The sequence below is a fragment of the Miniopterus natalensis genome, chromosome 8 (genome assembly GCF_054644295.1).
Source record: "Miniopterus natalensis isolate mMinNat1 chromosome 8, mMinNat1.hap1, whole genome shotgun sequence".
Lineage (NCBI taxonomy): Eukaryota > Metazoa > Chordata > Mammalia > Chiroptera > Miniopteridae > Miniopterus > Miniopterus natalensis.
The window spans coordinates 59,964,553-59,979,560 of record NC_142088.1 but is presented as its reverse complement, the minus strand read 5'-3'; the positions used below and the strand labels follow the sequence as shown (position 1 = coordinate 59,979,560).

The window sequence follows — 15,008 nt, the reverse complement described above, 5'->3', positions numbered from 1 at the left end:
ACTTTTTGTTTGTTTATTTTTGTTTAAAATATTACAGATGTTCTTTTTTCTCCCCAATAACCCATTCCACCCAGTTCCCCCCCCCCCCCAGTCCCTCTCCACACCATTGTCTGTGTCCTTGAGCTGCACATATATGCATATAAATTCTTTGGTTAATCTCTCCCCTTCCACCCACCCGCCCCCTTCCATCTCTCTGACATTTGTAAAAATATGGATCGCTTCACAAATTTGCATGTCATCCTTGCGCAGGGGCCATGCTAATCTTCTCTGTATAGTTCCAATTTTAGTATATGTGATGCCGAAGCAAGCATGAGATACTTATTGAGAATATCAGTGGAAACGTTGAGTCTGAAGCTAAAGAGAAGCCTGTGTTAAATACATTTTAAGGTCATTCACATAAAAATGATATTTAAAGTCACCACGCTGGATGAGATCACTAGGAGTGACAGAGAAAGGGAGTTTCATTGGCCAAGTTCTTTGATGAAGATCCAGAAAAGCAGTCAGAGAAAGAGTGGCTTTATCAGAACACACTCGTGTTATGCAGTTACTCTCAGTGACTCTGAGCTGTAGTAGTATTATGCTATTGGTGGGGACTGGTTGAATTCCCTGTACTATTTTTTTTTTTTTTTTTGAGGCTACATGAAAGTTCTTTCTGGCCCAAGAACCATGCATAGCTGTGTTACTCCTGAGAACTATCCTTTTATATTTTGGACACTGTGAATAAAAATATAGTTTGGAACTCCCCTTTTACACTTGCTTTTGGAAACAGTCTAATTTACTAGACACCCTCAGTAAATGTAAAGTACCTTACGGAACACATTTTCTGTACCAACCTCGTATCTGCCTTCATCTTATCTTTCCTACTTATTTTTTATTTTACCTTTGTTCAATTCCCTAAACCTTGTAATCTTTAATAGTACTTCATTACATTACAATACTTCCTAACTGCAATGAATAAAAACAATGGATAGGAGAGAATAGATATATAGATGATAGATGATAGATAGATGATAGATGATAGATGATAGATAGATGATAGATGATAGATGATAGATAGATGATAGATGATAGATAGATGATGATATATAGATGATAGATACATAGATAGATTGATAGATTTAAACACATTAAGAGTCACATATTCCAGTTTTAGTGGCATTTTGCATGAACTGTGCTATATGCTATGCCTTGCAACATAATGCCCTCAGGTCTGGATGCCTGACTGGTGAAGAAACTCCCCTCAGGCCAGTCTCTTCTTTAGCAAGACAAATACAAGTTACAGACCATAGCTCTCTTTTCTATACAATTATCTACTTGTCTTTATTTTCTCTACACATACTGAAATTTGAAAACTAGGCCGAAATAAACATTAGAGAAGTTTCTATAGTGAGTTTAGTTTCCTCTGAGCCATGTGCAAATGAGCTTATTTTATATACATTTATTTATATAAAATCTACTCTCATAATACACATTGGTGAAAATGCCTTTGTTTCAAAAAAAAAATCATTCATGCAGTCTACCAAAAAGTTTTAACAGCTATATTTCACTGTATGTTCAAACAAACAAAGGAGACAAAAAAAGAAACTAAAGATTGTTTTTAATGATAACAGGCCAAAACCTCACCTCAGAACTACATACACATGCACAATGGATGGTGCACATGTTACAGCGAGGCTCTGTGCCACTGGAAATCAAATTATTTTTCAAACCAATGCCATGAAGAGACTTAAGTTCGGAGAATCATATATCTGGTCCCTTTCATAATGCATTGAATTAGGGCTGGGGAGTTAGGGTTTTTACAACCCTATCTTTGATTTCCACTGTTTCTTGCATCTCCCATTTAAGTCTTGCCTCAGTCTTGCATTCTTTAACCCTCCCAGGTTATGAGGTATACATTTTATGCAAAAGTTACAACTGGGGGAGAAGGTAAGGATCATATCTAACTCCTCACCTTGGGCAAATTCCTGCATGCCTCTTACCCCGAAAATAGTCAAAGGCATCCATTGATCAAATCCGTTATCTAACACTTGGGGACTATCATAAATTTAGAGTCATCTTTTTAGAAAAACTTTAAAAGTAAGAATTTTTATTTCTTGACAAGGTAATGCAGATCACCATTATAACCATTAGGATACTTTACAAATCTAATGAAGCAGAAATAGTTTATCTTTAAGGTATCTTGCACCACTGCAAAGATCCTCGCTATCTGCAAGCAACTTGGGGAAATTATTTCCTTAGATCTGACATGGCCTAGCCAGCCCTTTTATGATGCGTTTCTGGCAGAGAGTACCAGCCTCAGCAAACCAACTTCCCGCCAGGAGTACTGCGCACACACCTACCACCTTGAGCCTTAGTTCCACGCCTGATGATGATGATAATTTTAAGAACTGGAAATTATAAAGGCTTGCTTGGCAGCCTTTTCATATTGTGAGTGATAAATCAAAGTTGGGGTGCTTGCCAACAAAAAGTTCTTTCTTATCTGAGTAAATATATGAGCGTGGATCTGCTACAGGCAAAGCAATTTGGTTAGAATATCATGATGGGTGCAGTGGGTGGGCTTTTGTATTGTTTTATTGCCTTCCTCATTTGGGGTTTTGGCTCACACTCATTTGTCCACAAGCAGTGTAAGTTGGATTTTCCCTTTTGTAGTAGATTTTCTTACCCTTTTTCCCTCTTTCTTTTAGATTAACCATTGACCGGTGGAAATAAAATAAGCATTTTCTGAACATATCTCCAATCAGCCATTCCAGAAGACTGCAAACATGAAGCAATGTTTTTCAGTACCCCTGATTTCACAAGTGTGTAAATCCCCATATTTCTTCCCCTTTACACTGAGCTCTCACTTGGGTGCTAATAGTTTGCATTCTTAAATGCCACCTGTTGAAAATAAAAATCTCATGACTTTTATTTGCAAATTTTGGTCTATCCCGGTTTAGCTTTGCACAGCAGTCTAATTTCACAGTGCTTAGCAATAACTTTTATTAGTCACTCCACCCAACAACCATATGATGTCAGCAACTTCATCTCTTCCTCTGTCTTGATGGCTCCCTCTCATTCCCTCCCTCCCTCCCTCTCTCTCCATACAAACATACATGTCCTCACTTATTATCACTTGAATTATTTTAGCAAATCTTTACATGTGTCCCAAAATCTTCAATATAACTCAAAATAGCAAGTATTTGAAAAGATAGTTATTCTTCTGTGTGGACGGGGGCAGCTGAGGCTTGGAGAAATAGAGCTATTTCTTGAATTAGAGATCGGTTGTTTTAGAAACAAGTTACACCGTAAGTCAGGAGGCTTCATGTCCTAACTGTGTGGCTCTGAGCACCTCATGGATTCTCTGCCAGCCTCAGTAGTCTCTTTGGTTAAAATGAGGCAAGTAGATGAGTTCCACAGTGTCTCTCAGGCATATCATTGCACAGTTTTTCCAGGGGCACAGGGACAAGTTTGGGGGCTGACTTTTCCAGCCCCAAACAGAGTGTTCCTCCTTATATCACACAGTCTCTGACAATGAACCTGCTGAGAAGGGGGGCAAGGTTGCAAGTTTCCCCCAAATCCTCTGCATACTTAAGACACACGCATTACTGAAAAGTTTCACTTTGTTAAAAATAACAACACACAACTTCTTTTAAAGTTCTTCAAGATTCAATTCTTCCTGTTATTGTTGAAGATTTGTTTTCTATGGTCATTTGGTAAGTAAATAGCTTTAAAGGGAAAACAAACAGCAGCGTTTTGTTTTTCTGTCGGGGGGTTGATATGTGACATTTCAGCCACCTAATATACTGGCAGCTTAGTGCTTCAGATGGTTATGGGGAACCAGGAATTCCTGAAAGGGGCAGGACAGGATGTCCCTTTCTCGCGCTCACTGAGTCACAGAGGACGGATGCCTTTTCAGGGGTTCTGTAGTTGTGATTTCAGTCAAGATCCAGTGGCTCGCAACCACTTCTCTAAATCTGAATGAAGAAGCAGCTCGAGGGCTGTGTGAATTATGCTAAAATGCATTTTGATTAACTGCTGAAAGTAGCATTTGCAGCAAATTCTTAAACTTCAGTGTCCTTGAAACTAACAGTGTACAGGAAGCAGGTCCTCAAACAGGACCGAAGCCCTCAACACACACCCTCTCCTGTGCCCAGGTAGCCCTTTAACCTGTTTGTGTTAAATTACAGTTTATTTCATTGAGCATCTCTGCCTTCTGGTCAGTCACCTCTGTATCCTTGGAAAGGCTGGCCTTACTTACCCAGAGCATGCTCCTTTTACGAGCCTTGTGACAAGATTGTGTTTCGGTTCCAAAGGGTTAATCCAAAGTGAATTCTTCTCATGTGTAATTTAATACTTCATAACTGCTGAAAATTGGAGTCCACATAATTTATTTTCTTTGGTCGGGCACATTTGCCTCATGCTTGGCCGAGGCTGACTTCAGAGAGACACACCTAAAGCTCTCAAGTGTCCCAAGTGGCCTATGTCAGTTGTACAGAAGGATTGTGGTACTTGGCCGGAGCCCAAGGATTAGGTGTTCCTGAGAAGGTTTTTTTGGCTCTACAAAGCCCTAGGATGTCATGGGAATAGGCTGCACTCCCTTTTCCCCCTTGAAGGCCACATATCAACGGGGTATCTAACCACTCAGAGACAGGCTTTACACAAAGGTATACATTAAAATAAATAGAACATGCAACCAGAAAGACCCGAAAGAGAGGGAGGAATTGCTAAGTGGAGACAGGAAACAATTGCTTCATTGTTGAAGCCCTGCTCTTAGAATCGCAGAGTGCAGCTCCATCTACAGGACTGTTCGTAAAGCTGGAGCTTTTTGCTTCAAAGGGAGGACAGAAATTTACATGCATTTTTATCCAGCTCGCTTTGCACAGGCTTCGCCCAACTCATAAAAATCCGACTTTTTACTGAAAAATAATTGTCCCTCTTTGATGAGAGGAATTGAGAGAGCAACACAGAGATAAGTGAGAGGGGCTAGCTGTTCAAGGGTGCTTTCATTTAGCTCCTTTTTCTTACTTTGGCAGTAAATATTCTTCTCATCCTTGCAATACTCATTTAATCTCTTTCTTTCCTTTTCAACAACTTCCTCTCATTTGGTTTCCTCTCATTATTCCTCGGATTGCGAGGGGGGCATGTGTATTTTCCCCATTCAAACAAACTAAAAGGCTGTGTTTGTTTGAACACCATTCTTGTACTTCCTGGCAAGCTTTGGACTGGAAGGAAGGGTCAGGTTTTTAGGCTTAAAGGGGCTGAAAAACTTTAAAGTAATAATTGAAGCCAACTTTGTCTGTGCGCACTTTCCTCCCCCCCCCCCCCCCCAGCTGAAAAACCTCGCTCGCCGACGCAGTGGCTGCTGTCTGCTGCTGTTTCAACAGGAGGCCTGGATTTCAGGGCAAGATCCAGGACATAGGGGGGACTTGATGGCTCGGGGATTTAGTAATGGGATTTGGAGCCCTTCATTTCTAGGTCACTGGTTTGAACAGAGCCCAGTCAGTAATGCCTGAAAGTTGTTACCACCCGATGTCGGCTCTGCCCGCACTGATCTGAGGTGGCCCGCCGCTCTGTCCCCCAGTGCCCAGGGCCCATCTGCCCTAATGGCACTCATTGACAAGTCGGCTGTTAGGACTTAGGCCTACATGTGACGGGGGCCACCTCTGCCGTGTGCAGAAACTGTCCACGGCTCTGCCTGGGCTGCCTCTTCAGGGGGTGATGCCAGGAAGAGAGAGCGATAAAGCTCGTTTGCCTTTCAGGGGGTCTGGGCCCTGATTCATCTGTCCCTGTGACAGTGGGCATCGTGTCTTCAGCCACTCGAAAGGTGAGCCAGGGGGATTGACAGGCAGAGAGGACCAACTTTTTAGATACTTCCCATGTGTGTGTTCTGAAGGCAGGTTTAAAAGATCTGAATGGGGAGCTGTGTTTTGTTTTTGTTTTTCCATTTCTAATGCAAGATAATCATGGCCCTTTGCAAATAATACATTTTTGGGTCCCAAATTTGTGCTTGCTGAAGTCTGGGGGGAAAGGAGCTATTTCCTGGGCTTACACTAGCAGAGGGTGTGGAAAAGAAATTACTGCTTTATTCCTCCTTTTTGCTCTATATGAAGAGAAATGCTTGCTGCAGGAGAGTGGAGAGAGGAGCGGAGACTGGAGAAATTCAAGGGTGATACATTTGTCGTCTCTGTGGCGCCCTTCAGCCACAGCCCCTGTCTCTGCTCTCAGGGCGGACTTGCTGTGAAGCTCTCTGATTTAGGGAAGGGAGGAGCCAGCTTCTTGGTGGGCAGGAGGCTGCTGGAAAGGGGCCGAAGCCTTTACAGAGCTGCCCATCAGTTCCTGAGCGCAGGGCTGCCATCCACACCTGCCTGGCTGTCAGCCTCTCCAGGGGTACAGCTCCCTTTTCCTGGGTGGAGGTGAAGCCCACTCCTGAGAAAGAATCACATATTCCAATCACATAAAGAACCATTTATATCAGACCTATTTAGAGTTCCTTTTCAGAAATGTGGGTTTTTAATAGCATTGATTTTTAGTAATAGACAAATTACAGGGGCTGACCACATTGCTAAGGTACTGGGTGAGAAGTTTTAAGTTGAGAGTTCCCTTAACAAGGGCAACGGAAAACACAGCATGCTGTTCCCATTTGTTTCTGATTTAGTACTTCCGTCTCAACTTTCATTCCTCCTGGACAGCCCCTGTTTGCTTGTTTTCTGGGGATTTTTTTGGTTTTATTTTTTATTTTGCCCCCCGGACTTTTGCCTGCTTTTATTCTTTCATTTTCTTATTTTCTTTAGGAAAAATTGTCTTCTACATTTTTCCCCCCTGGGAAAATGTGAAAAAGCACTGTGGCCGATGAAAGAAATTTTATTTATTTTATTTATTTCACCACTCTGATCCTTCAGGCCTCCAAGCTCTATTCCGGTCTTTGAGAGCAGTAAGACAGTAAAGGTGGTTTCCCAGAAGGTCCCAGCACTCAGCAGGCACAGTCCCCACTTCCCACACCACCTGCAGGGCCTCAGCTTGTGGTTCTTTGTATGCTATCCATTTTCTGCCTCTTTTTTAAAAAAGAATCCAACCAGTAACTGATTTTGTCATTCTGAGAATCATAGAATTGTAGAGTTTAAATGGAAACCTAAATGCCAGCTTCACCAATTTCTTTCAAGATAGAGACTTGAGTTCTGCTTGAACACCCCCTTTTTGAAAAAACTGGATTTATTGGGTAGTTACATTTTGAAGAGGAGTTTTCTCCTGTTGCAGGCACCCTATTCCATATTTGTTTAACATCTCACACAAGTCAGGAAATGTGTCCATAGTAGTAAACAAAATTGCCTTATGGAGTTTGGAATCAAGCGAGGTGTAGCACCCCAAAATATGGCACTTTTGTATACTGATTATCTTGAGCTCTAGGCACTTAAAAAACAGCAAATGCAGACAGGGGCTTCCTCTGAACTTCCCTTACATGTCTAAAGATACATCTTCCTAAAGGACCTCGGTTCTCATAAATCCCCTCCTCAAGAGTTTAGTCAACCAGGAAAGATTGACTCTTGTCACAGGAAGGAGACTCGAACTCAGTACCACACCCAGACAAACTTTATCACAAACTATCATACCTCCCATCTATTCTTCTAAAGGCCCATTCATTCTTCCTAAAAATCATTTACTGTCACCTCAGAAGCCTACATCCCTCCTCCCTCTTCCAAATGAAGGTGGTATGTAAGCCTGAATTCTAAGCCACCTGTCATCTCAGAGCTTACTTTTTCCCCCTGTGTATCTCTCATGTGTACATGACATATACATGTTAATATACTTGTGTGTTTTTCTCTTGTCTGTTTGTCTTTTATTACAGGGGTCTCAGCCAAGAACTCAGAAGTTTAGAGGAAAAATTTTTGTTTCTCTTCAACACAATGATAGAAGAATCAACAAATAATTGCAAAAGTATTAAATGTTGATCAACTTCGTCTGTTACCATCTTTCCAAGGCTGAAACAAAACTCACATGCCATTAACATTTACTCATGTCCTCACCTGCCTGCTGAAAGTTTACAAGGAATTTTTTTTTTTTTTTTACACCATGGCTCTTAGGGACAGTAAATGATTTACTGCACACTCCAGAGATCCTATTTCTTTAACTCCCACAGCCCTGAGACATTGACAGGAGTTGGCTACTCCACAGATGCCTAGATCTATCAGGGATGTCAGCTTCGGTCAAGGTGGTGGCAATTTAGACCTAGAGGAAGAAATTGTGCAGAGGAAGTTGCAGGGACTGTTGGCACCCCAAACTCTCACTTCCAGATTTTGAAGAATAAATGAGATCAACTTTGCAAGATTTCAAATGAGATAAGAAATGCTATGGCTCAAGTTTCCTCCACCCACGTTTTTGTTTTGTTTGTTTGGTATCTTTTTCCGCTCTACATCTTTAAATTGCTGTGAAATCTCTGATTTTGCAAGATTTTCTTATAAAAAAAAATTTAGCATAAAACATAAGAATTTGTAGCACTGGAAATGTACCAAAAACTCACAAAAGTGATTAAGTGATGACCTATAGGAAACAGTATTAAAAAGAACTTATCAATGTGTAAATTTTTTATTGATTTTTGAATCACTGAAGGTATTAACTATTCACAAATGGCTTAACATTTTTAAACAATGTTAAGATTGTTACCACTGCTCTAATAATGATAAGAACTAAAACAAAACAAAAAAATAAAAGAAAAAAATTTTTTTTCTCAGCCTTGAATTTGGAAAAGGTATAACAATATCCTCCAAAGAGATTGCAGAACTTTTAAGCGTTGCTTATTATATTCAACCCAAACAGCTCCCTGGGCAAGCAAAATTAATTATACAGTCTGTAGTCAAAACCGTGAAGGAAAGAAGCAAAAATGTTTTTTTAAAAAAACAAAAAGCAACCTATGATTCTGCAAGGTGAGAAACTTCTGGATTCTCATACCTGCTTCACTGTACTAAGGATGTAGGTTTTGGGAGGAACAGGTTCGAGAAGAAAAGGTCCTTTTACCCATCTTCCCTCTTTGCTTTTCCTATAACTTGGCAGGGGATTCGAGAAGTGGAATTAGAATTCTGTATGCCTTTTTCAGATTTTTTTTTTCATAATGTCAGACACTTAAGGCTAAGTGTGTGACAAATAAAACTTTTCACATATGTTGTGGTGGCCAATAATAAGACACTGGTGTTACACAGTCCTGAGTTCTACTCCTGCTTTGTCACTTACAAAACAAGTTGTTTAACTTTTTTATGCCTCAGTTTCTTCATTTACCAAATAGCATAATGTCAGATCCTATACATCAGGGTTGTTAAGTAAATAAAATGATATATTATAGGTCCCTTAGCAAAATGTTTGCCACATACTAGGTGCTCAATAAGCATCAACTATTATTTTTATTACTTCTCAGAATTATAATAGTAATTATTATCACAGCAAGTTATAATTCTTCTATGATACCTTATAAAGTCAGGCTCCGTTCTTTTTTCTGCTCGACACTCATCCCTTGGCTTTGGCTAGCACCATCACCGCTCATTCACTCTCGATCTGTAGGGTCCTGTGGTGGTGCGCACAGCGCCCAACTGCAGATGTTTACTCAGAACCAGGACTGGCTAATAGGCAGAGTTCCATGCTCTGGCAACAATAATTGATCCAAAGATAAGCATGAAGCCTAAATCTGGCCAATAGGATTTAATTCTGGGGCTTTTAAAACTTTTGTTAGTTTTCTTTACCTTTCCCCTGGACTTTATATTAAGCAGTTCTAAGTCTGAGGTTGCTGGGTGCCACCAGGAGGTTATCGTTCATAGATTTGGGCCACTGGGAATCCCACCTAGAGGCTACTCCTGCTCTCCTGTTGTGCCTTTCCCTAAGAAGCCAAGGAGATGTGCCCTCCTAAGGCCCACATCTTGCCTTTCTATACCATGCTCTTCGGGGAATGGGGAAAGGAGTTCAGGACGGAGGCCTTATTTGTCAGGTGCTGCAACTCGATTTTGAAGACCCTGCAAATGTCTGGAACACATCTAGGGACACCACTTGTGGAAAGTGTTCCTGAGAGTAAAACCAACAAAGAGAAAAGCAGAGTTCTGATGAGCTGTTTTGAATCCTAGACCCAGTTGTATGTGAAGCAAGACTGGCCCTTGGACTTTTGAGCTCCTGAATCAGTAAGTGAATTTGGGTGTATATTCTTTCATTTGTAATTGAGATAGTTCTATCTTGAAATATTTTTTCCTTGCCCTCTTTCCTACACTGATATTCCTTAATCTGCATTTGTACATCACTTATGATATTCTGAAATTTATCATGTTCTCTATTTATTGAATTACAGTAGTTTTTTTCTTTTTAACTAGATTTCTGAGGACATTTGCAATCTATGCAAGAGGATACGGTTTGAACTCACTCTGATGTGACTGTGTGACCATGAATAAGGTAGTTAACCTCTCTGATCTTCTGTTTCTTCATCTGTAAAATAGAAATAAGGCTATTTAAAGTTCTAGGATTGCTACAGACATTACATTAGATAATGAATAAATATCTTAGTACACACTAGGTATTCAGTAAATAACTATCATTTTTTGAGGATAAAGGGTATAGAAGTTAAGTTCTAACTCTTGCTGAAACTAATAGAAACCTAACTTAACTAACTTAAGCAATAGGGTCTTTTTGTATTTGTAACAGCACTGGAGTATTGCTTGGAGAAGGGCATAGCTAAGCCTGATAAGTTGGTGGCAGGGACTCAAAAACTACTTCTCTGTCCTTTACTGATTTCAACTCCTTATGCCATTCTTCCCTCTGGCTGCAGCCTGGCTTTTTCCATTCTTATGCCTATAGTGAAGCACAAGATCATCAACAGGCCATTGATGTTTGCATTTCCCGTTGTAAGGGAGCATTTAAACTGAGCTGGGATTTCTCATTCTTATCTCAAATTCCTAGGAAAGACTCTGATTTCCTTAACTTGTACCAATCAAATGTGTCCTAGGCAACAGGCAAACATCATATCGATGTTTCCACAGTGAGGGGAAGGAGAATTCCCCAAATATAAGAGGGCAGGATTCCATTAAGGAGAGGTAGCAGGCTAGCAAAATAATTGGCATTTGACTATAGGATTAGTGTTGTTGTTGTTTTTTTAAATTATTCTGAATCCTCTTCTTTATGAACAAAATGTTGAATGAATGTTAGTGTACCATAAATATATGACCAATTATTTCCTCCGTTGAACCTCTAGAATGGACCCACAAAAGAGGAGCTGAATGGCTTTCTATTATTACATACCGGCGTGGGGGGGGGGGGGGGGGAATCAGCAACAAGACCTGACCTCTTAGTCTCTTAATATGATCGCATATGATCGCAAGAATATTTAACTCAAATATTTATCAGGACATCTTCTTTAAAAGTGACCATGTCAATCTTTAGTATATGGCTGTTATAATGTTGATATGGACACATTATGTATGAAAAACGGTTAGCTCAACATTTGCAGTGACTGATTTCCATGCATTAATAATCTGACCATTTAATTAAAATATAATGCCAGAAGGTCCCAATCCACAATGCAGAATGACCTAGAGAATGTCCTGTCATTGAGAGGTAGGAAGGGGGTAAGAAAGAATAGCTCAGAGACAGGTTGGTTACTTTATATCTGTGCATGTCTTAACTAAACCCTAAGTGTGTCCAAGCCCAAGGCTCCTACATGGTAAGATTTCTAGATTTATTTATGGTGCTTGGTTTTTGTTTTCTTAGTATGTTTCTTGAGTTCCATGGGTTGTGAGTGCACTGCAATGGAACAGAAGTGAGCAAACCCAGGGGGAAGTCATTGGCACTGCTTGGGCTCCTGAAAAGATACCAACACCACAATGCCCCAGACAGACCCACCCTCTGAGGGCTGATTTCTAGACCAGTGTACCCCAGAGACTCTACTTCACAAGATGAAGATGTTAGCTCAGACACTTATAATAAAAAGTTTCCTCGTTCAGCTCACTTCCTTCTTTACAAAGACACTTATCAAAAAAGCATTCTAAATTGGAATTTAGTGATCCAGGTCTCTAAAGCCCAGGGACTGGAAGAGAAGATTTCTTAATTGCACCAGCAGGGGCTTGGTTTCTAGCCTTAGTGCAGCTGGGTAATGTGGTTATGTTCCTGGTGTGTCCTGTTTCTGCATTGGCAGGGCCAGCCTTCGATTCATTGTGGGATAGAGGAGGGAAGTGGGGGGTCTCTCAAATTTCCTCTTCTTCCTGAATGGATGTAAGTATTTTATTGTTTTATATCTTAGACTGAACTATACTTAAAACATGCAATTATTAAAAGAAGGGATAACTGGATGGGAATTTGGAAATCTCTTTATTTCCTGTTCAGTGAATCTCACTATACACTCCTCATTAAAAGTGATTTGAATTGAAGCTTCTCGGCTATCCTGAGGGAGAAACAATAGGCACTTGTCATAATATCCATACCAAAGAGAAGTTTTCTTTCAGAAGTCCATTTCTGAAAATGGGAAATCTCAGTGTGTCCTCTTTGCCATTATGAGCGCCATCTATGTGCTTATTTTTTAGAGAGGAAGGGCTAATTGTTAGGAGTTGGTTTTGACCGCTCTCCCTTTCTCTGCCTGAAAGTTATTTATCCTGAACTACTGTAAATTTTTATACAAACCCATGTCCTTGTCATTTTATGTGATTTATAGCTTTTGGCTACCTTCAATGTTCCAAAAAGTACAACAAAACATTGTTTAGTGAGAAAATTCAGATTTCATTTAATTGAACTACTTGTTGAGATAAATAAAGTACCTAAATCCTTTCACTTGTTCAACTGTTCAGTTTAAAAATATGAACTGACCTTACAATGAGGCAAAAAATAAATATCTTAGCATCATGAAGTTAATGGACTCTATTCAAAAAAATTGGTCTCAATCAAGCCACTTATTTTCAGTCATTAAAATATCTGATTCATATGGCAATGTTCTTCTGTAGAAAAAAAATTATTTAGATTCTTGTTTTCTGGTCATCCACTACGGAAGAAGCCATACATCTTTATAACACAGAACAAAAAAACCCCAAATTTTGTCATTTTGGTAATTCTGATTAGCTTTGTCAAAGTGAGATTAAGACAGAAGGTTGTGTCTTGGCAAGAGTACTCTGGAAGGGAAAGGTGGCTAAACCTTTGCATTAGTGCATTCATATCTGGTCAAGCTGGCTTATCACAATTCAAACTTCATGCTGGGAAACTGCTCTTTCTTTGGTACCTTTTCTGCCAGAATTCAGCTCTAACAACAAAAGTTTATAAACAATGAAAATTCCAGCTGGTTGACATCAGCGTCACGAAACTTTGTCTTCACACTGATACAAATATTTACTCTGAGCTCTGGCAAATCTTTTCTTGCCCATGTCACCCTTAATCATACATTTTTCCTTGATTGAGTTATGCTTTCCAGTACGTGATTTGCTCTGGTTTACTTTTTAACACATCCCAGAGGCTTCGTCAAAATCAACTCTGGGCAGGCCATGTCATTTGGTAGCTGCCAAACATGTTACTGAGAAGAAATTTGGCAAATATCAAAACAGCCTCTTCTAACTGCTCTAATAAATGTGTTTGTTCTTTTTGACCACCATTTACATTTAGGCCTTCATATCCATAAAGTGATGAGCCAGGAAAGTAAGCAGAGATGCACTCAATTCCCTTTAATCCATTCCCTTGAGGTAAAGTGCTGTTTTCTTTTCCAGGCACCTTTTTGCAAAGAAGTTGAAAACTTAAAAGGTTTCATCAAGGACTCTTTATTTCCTTCAAGAAGACACAAGGGTTATTTTCAGAAGGTTAAAACAACAGACTGATGTACTCTGTAACTGTAGTAATGTCTGCTAGAACAAATATTTGCCACAGCAAAGTGACTTGTGGAAGATTTAGTACAAAATATTGCAAATATTTCTATAAAGCTTCCCTTGTCAAAATAAAATGTTTGGGTTCTCTGCACCGGGTGCTTGCAAAAATCCTTGCAAAGTGCATTCATAGGGCACAATTTCAGGGGAGTTTTCCTCTCAGTAATGAAATATTTGGTTAAAAGGGTGAAGGTATCTTATCTGCAAGAAATATGAATAATTATTTCAATTGCATCATTTTATACTTATATCGCACTTACACGTCAGAAAAATCTAGTCATATGTGTACCATGTGCCATTACATTACCTCCTTTGGAAATAACATGAAGTAAGCTGTGCAAGCTAAGCAATCCTTTCTTTTTTCCTGTATCAGTTTAAAAATAAATCTCAGAAATGAGATGGTATTCCCACCCCTGGGGCATTCACAGTTGTTATTTCTGTTATCATTGTTGTTGTTTTCCCTGCAGTCCCCAGGGGATATGTGCATGAGTGTTCACGCGCGCCCGCACCCGCAGGCTCGGGCCCACATGCCACCACAAACACCAGCACACTCCGAGACACAATGCCCTATACCTAGAGTGTTTTACTCTCTCTGTGCCACTCTTCAGATTTATCTATCTGGAGGTTTATGCATTAATTTGTAATCAAATCTACCTAATGTGATTATTATTAGATAAATATATTTGAAGACCATGGTCAATAATTATTATACACTCAGGTGTGACCAGTGTATTTGAGAGGCATTTAATAAGATCTCTTCTCAGTTCCACTGCAAAAGTAGTAGCTATTTCTTCCACATGAAAGGCCATTATCAATTCTTTTGTGCCACAAGGAGTTCATTTAGTGTAGAGAAATGAAAAGAACAAGTTCTGAATAGGCCTGAAGGAGTTAGAGCAATTTCCCTAATTCTCAGCCTGACCTGTTGACAGGAAAGCAAGAAAAGAAACACCATGTGCCAGTCTCGTTGCTAAAGATCAATCTGCACTAGTGTGAAAGGAAGAAATTATCCCCACTTTACAGGCAAAAGAGAAGAAGACTCTGAACCTTTCACTAACTCGCCCAAGGTCGTTGCTGGTGAATAGAGATTAGAGATCCAAACCTAGGTGGGTTTGACAAGAAGGGTGTGTTCTTTACATCGTCTGGGGTGCTTTAGTGCAGTGACCCAGAGAATCA

General features: G+C 39.9%; 1 long non-coding RNA gene and 1 other non-coding gene across 2 annotated transcripts; one reads left to right on the top strand and one right to left on the bottom strand.

Annotated features, from left to right (window-relative positions):
- Window positions 1-204: 204 nt before the first annotated feature.
- On the bottom strand, window positions 205-311 carry LOC148092628 (U6 spliceosomal RNA). Its single transcript, XR_015714954.1, has one exon. It is a non-coding gene; the product is annotated as a U6 spliceosomal RNA (small nuclear RNA).
- Window positions 312-10,044: 9,733 nt separating this feature from the next.
- LOC107524594 (uncharacterized) lies at window positions 10,045-13,722 on the top strand. The gene is made up of 3 exons (XR_001601988.2): window positions 10,045-10,133; window positions 10,320-10,398; window positions 13,683-13,722. It is a non-coding gene; the product is annotated as an uncharacterized LOC107524594 (long non-coding RNA).
- The last annotated feature ends 1,286 nt before the right edge of the window (window positions 13,723-15,008 follow it).